This window comes from Papaver somniferum, chromosome 2 (genome assembly GCF_003573695.1).
Source record: "Papaver somniferum cultivar HN1 chromosome 2, ASM357369v1, whole genome shotgun sequence".
Classification (NCBI taxonomy): Eukaryota; Viridiplantae; Streptophyta; class Magnoliopsida; order Ranunculales; family Papaveraceae; genus Papaver; species Papaver somniferum.
The window spans coordinates 73,339,066-73,344,678 of record NC_039359.1 but is presented as its reverse complement, the minus strand read 5'-3'; the positions used below and the strand labels follow the sequence as shown (position 1 = coordinate 73,344,678).

At 34.5% G+C, this 5,613-nt stretch overlaps 1 long non-coding RNA gene across 4 annotated transcripts; it reads left to right on the top strand.

The window, feature by feature from the left end:
* Nucleotides 1-523: 523 nt before the first annotated feature.
* Nucleotides 524-3,468, top strand: LOC113353528. Of its 4 annotated transcripts, XR_003361355.1 has the most exons (7): nucleotides 524-956; nucleotides 1,085-1,135; nucleotides 1,261-1,318; nucleotides 1,409-1,436; nucleotides 1,529-2,330; nucleotides 2,938-3,035; nucleotides 3,180-3,468. It is a non-coding gene; the product is annotated as an uncharacterized LOC113353528 (long non-coding RNA). The 4 variants fall into 4 exon arrangements; XR_003361354.1 differs by lacking the exon at nucleotides 1,409-1,436; XR_003361353.1 differs by having other exon boundaries at nucleotides 1,409-2,330.
* The last annotated feature ends 2,145 nt before the right edge of the window (nucleotides 3,469-5,613 follow it).

Sequence of the window (5,613 nt, the reverse complement as noted above, 5' to 3'; positions counted from 1 at the left end):
GCATCAATGAATGAAAATAGATTTCCACTTAAGATTAAGCGAAATTTATTATAATTTAAACTTGCAAATAACATCAAACTACATTTTAATAAACCACAACAAAAACATCAAACTACATTTTAATAAACCACAAAAAAACATCGAACTACATCAAATCCAGCGACATTCTCTTTCTAGAGTTCATGACATTCAAAGTGCTTAAACTTTCTTCTGCTTTCTTCAGTAAATTTGGTCTGAGCGATGGTTTTCTGTACAACAAACAACAAATTCAGATATTTATGATGCAGTTGACACTAGTGAAAAATGGGGTTTTTAAGTCTGTTCAGGATTTATAAAAACAACTACCGACGATGTTCTTAATTAGCCAATCTTTCGGAAGTAGACGTTTTTATTAAAAAAAGTACGGAAAACTGAATCGAGCTACTGTGGAAGTCGTAATATATTGAGGGTAGTTTGTAAATAAAAAAGCTTCTAGAAGGAATAAGATTAGGACTGCGTGCGGGGCTAGTTTCAGTGGGTTTCTCTCTCTTTCTCTCGTTTCTATCGACCACTTATCTTTCTTTCCCTTCGTCTTCATCTTCCTTTCTCTCTTACAGAGAAAAAACTCTGCAAAAAAATTGATCGTCCACTTCCGTCTGCTTTTCACTCCATTCTTTCAAATACTAGTTAACAATAATCACCACTATTCGTTCCCATGTTTCCTTCATTAAACTTCTCACTCGCACGCTCCCACCTTTAGGGTTTTATGCAATCTCTTATTATCATTTACCAAACCCTAGGTCCATTTTTTAGTCCAATCTTTGATCAAAGCCACTATTCTTATACAAGTAATTGCTATTTGTTTTATATTTACTCACTATTCTTTTTAATAAAATGTTGGATTTGTTCTGGTGGTGATGTTGCAGCAATTAAAGCTGCTCAATTAGATTTTGTATGTTGTTCATATACCTTATAAGGTATGCAGACATTTTTCTTCCTTACGATTTGAAATTCTAAAACTAGGGATTCAAAGAATTAAAACCTTACTTATTTTGCTCATTTATATTAAGGTGTCTGATCATTTTTGTTGTTGTTTTAATTTCAGTTTGTAAGAAGATCTAGTAGCTAATAATGGCTCCATCTCCTACATCTAAAGGTAGTTTTATATTGAGATTATGAGCAACTTTCAGAGTCTCATTTCTTATTATGTTTACTTACCTTAGAACTTGGTTATTGTCTCTCTAGTTTTATTGTTAAGTTGTATGGGTTTTGCTCCTTTAGTTGAAGTCATATGGAAGGTACCTTCGAAAAGTTTTTGAACCTCAAAAGAACATTGAAGGTGAGTCTCCTTTACCTTTGTTCTGTTTTTCTCTTATGAATAGTTATCTCTCTTTACATATATATGTGATGCTAAATTTGGATATGTCAGGATGAAATTGATGAACAAGAAGAGGATGGTAGGTGAAATTAGTATCTTAGTGAAATAATAAACATTTCATACTCTTTAAAGTGAGCTGAACTACTTATTTTTGTTTATTGTCTGTTGTAGGAGTTCAGATTTGGAAATTGGGACGAATGGGAGCCATAGGACATCCCAAATATTGATAGCTTTACGATATCATCTTAAGATTCTGATTTCATTATGTCGCCAGTTTTCTCTGTTAGTTACCCTGTTTGACCTTAGATTTATACCATGCGAAGCTTGTCTATTGAGAATATTTTCATGTGTTTAGATTTTAAACAGATTACTTACTTGATTACTTGAATATCGATAGCTTTACCGTACTATCTTAAGATTCTGATTTTAGTATGTCGCGAGTTGCCTCTGTTAGCTACCCAGTTTGACCTTAGATTTATGCCCTGCGAAGCTTGTCTATTGAGAATATTTTCGTGTGTTTAGATTTTAAATAGATTGCTTGCTTGATTACTTGATAGTTGATAGGATATTTTTTGAGTGGGTTCTCATATGGTTATAGCACCCATCTAATAGCTTTAAAACAAAATCTACTTTGTGTTGATCTCTGTATTTACAAAGTATATTGTTTTCACATATTGCAAATGCACTGTGAGAAGTTGAAACTGTGCTAGTAGCAGTCTGTTTATCATTCACTGGATTCTATGCTTTATTTGCAGATAGATAGATACGAGTCTTATATGAGAGGACAAAGAATGAACTATGCCTAATGGAAGGCCGATGTTGAGGCACTAAATCAAATTGTTTTCTGTTGTTTATGTTCATCAGCATTACATTGCTAAATTATCCAAATTTTATGTGGTTGATAGAAGTTTGTTGAGGCCTGAGGTGAAGGGACCTTCAAGTTACAGCAGCAGGCGGCAATCAATAATTCATTGTAATTTCTCAAACCTTAGGTTCTTTATCATTTATTATTTCCTGGTTATGGTATTTGTGAACTGAAGTGGTCATTATTTATTAACTTGCAGCTGTAGAATCTTGTTATCTGTATTGGAGGATAAGGTTACACTGATTTATAGTTTGTTGCATGCTTGTTCTGTTTGTACGTAGCAAAGGTCCATTAACATTGATCACAATTTGTTGTACACTGTATTTAATGAATTGTGCTTGTTTTTCTTTCTCTTTGTGGCTTGCATGACGCCAAGTAGTTAATATGGAAGTAATGTGTAGTTTGTATACATTAACTGCATCTTTGGGACAAAGTGTAGTCACTAAGATGTTTGCTTCTACTATTTTCAGGAAATGCTTCATGTTGAGAAAGATTTTTTGATATCTAGTAGTATTTATGAGCTTGTTGGATCGTTAGGTCAAGTTTGTCAGAAAGTCTATTTTCAAATACTTAAAGACTAATCCCTTGTTAACATAACCTAGCATCTCTTCTATTTGTCTTATACATAATCCTTATATTAGTCTTGAGAGTTTATAAGCAGTGACTACTTCCATTTGGGATGATTACTGACAAGTGCTAAAATATATTGATGCAGGTTCAAGCTGATGTTGCCGGTGCATGTACTTGTGGGATTCTTAGAAAAACTGTTACACCAGATCTGTTCACCCGCTTATCGAATAACAACATAAGCAGGTATTGTTTTGTATCCCACACTTGTTTCGGTCAAGATATGTATGTCGAATGAATTGCACATTGTTTTATATATCATATTTGAATACTTAACTCTTGTTATGTTGAAATTAGTTTGTAAACTAATGTCCAAGCTTATTTTTGCAGCAGGTATGTGATTCTAAGGTGTGCGGCTCATCAGATAGTTAGTTCTTCATCATATAGATCATTAGATAGTTAGTTTGCCCTAATCTCTAAGAAAACTTAGAGCTTGTATTGGTCATATTTCAGGTTTTGTTTCAATTTTTTGGTGATTCTGAATCCAATTGTCAACTGAAATCAGCTTTGATCAGTTTGTTGTAGTATAATGAATTCTAAGATTAATTGAATGGGGAATGTTTTCAACTGAAGAATTCAGGTTGTATTTGAATTATTGAATATAGATTGAATTTTAGTTTCTTGTTCCTTGTTTAATTTTTTTCTAGTTCTGGATTCAGCTGAGTCAGTTTAGCATTCAGCTTAATCAATTTCATTTTTTTTTTATAAAATATGATCCAGCAAAATGACGGTGTCTATCAGTACTAAATTTTAAACGGGTGAAAGAAGACGTAATTTTAGAACTTATAGGGCTCCCAGGCGCAGTCCTTTTGGGAAATAAGGCTACAATGTTAGGGCTACCGAAAGCAGTGTGTCATTGCGATTTTAAGTGTCTTTATAGCAAACTTTTTATTTGTATTTTCCACTAGTGTGATTACATAAGAAGGACAAAGATAATAAGATACTCACCGGTTCTTCGTTGGAAAATCCAGAATTGCTACGGTGAACCATCCACAAAACTATGTATAATATTTGAATTCCTTAGTGATGAATGCAATTTTTAGTTCTAGGCTTTTATGGTTTCGCTCTGAAATGCTACAAAATGTCCCGATACTCTTTCCCAGAAATGATCATGGTTCATTGGTCTCATCATACGATGTAACCAACATCGAATAAGAGTAACATCTTCTTCCATTGTAAAGACCGGTAGCGGCATTCGAGTGCAGTAACGATGTGCTTGAGATGGACCATCTTTTAGAATTCTGAAACACCCTTCGTAAAGAAAGGGTTTACCGTGAGCATCCTCCAAATTTTCAAGAGCTGTTTGGATCACTTCATCTTCAGTTACACCGACGAACTTTTTTCGATCAACTTTCATTACCAGAGCAACAAATGGTTGTAGTACATTACTAATAGATTGAAAACGAGCACGTAATCTACGAGCATCTCGGTTTCCTGGGTTTTCCGTCAGTGAGACGAACATTGAAAAAACGCTATTCCAAAAATAAACGTCTTGATAAAGGACATCATTGATTACCCTATGGAAAAAATATGCTTTGCATATAGTTATATCCTCTTCTTCAGTAAACCTGGGACCATGATTTCTAACAGACATTTCTGCAGAGTGGGAGAGATTAAGAGATTTAGCAAAGAAGAAGAAGAAGAAGAAAAAAGATGAAGATGTGAATTTGGAGATGAGAGGAAAGAAATTTATAGGTCGAGAAACAAAATCGGGCCGTTGGAGATTTAGTCGTTGGCGTTTGTAGTAACAACGCACGACTTTCTTTAAGCGCCCATTGGAATTACCAAGGTGGTGTTTGTAGTAAAAGCACACGACTTTACTACTACCCGTTATATTTACCAACGCCTACTTTCTTGTTATAAATATGACAAACTAGGGGTGCCTCTCAACCAAACCAACAGATTTCTTTCTCAAAATCCACCATGTTTTCTAAAGAAAAAGCGAATAAGATATTATGTGTCGAAGCAAAAGAGGTTTGTCCTTTATGTTTCATGGATAACCACAGTCTTATGCAATGTCCTTGGATGTATTCAAAGTGTCCGCGAGAAGGTTGTTCATGCATCAGAATGGTGATTGAATCACAACCGGAAAAGCTCGGGTATTTGCAATGTCAAGATCCCAGTTTTCCAGAGGAACCACATATGCTAGATGATGCTATGAAGATTAAAAAATAAGAAGAAGAAAAGATTGCAACACTTTGCAAAAACTTTAAACTTAAAGCCAAATTGAAGAAGGAGTTATTACACTGCAAGCATTGTGGATATGGAGATCACGAATATAAACATTGTCCACAGAGAATCAGTGGATGCTCAAATCCCGGTTGCAAGACTTTTATGTATTTGTGGACTTCTTCTGAAGAAGACACATATGGAAGGCATTTCTGGGAATGTCTCAGGTGTTTTTTGGTGGAGTGGGCTGATTGAAATTGTAGGACAAATTTATTCACTATGATATTATGTTATTATTATCATCTTCACATTTGCACATCAGTAATTTAAATTTTTCCTGGATTAAAAATTGCACCATCAATATTAATATCATAAATAAAAATGTACTGCATTAAACAACCACATCATACATGAAAATAAAAGAAATACATTAGATTAAAACAACTACTATATATGCGTCAATTCTCGGCGGGTGGTGGAATTCTTAGAGTAGGGTATTGTATCTGTTGAGCACCCTGAGAATGTTGGAACAAGCATGGAAGCCGAAAGGATGACCTCCGTGAGTTGCTGACCACATCGCTAGAGTTCTGGGTTC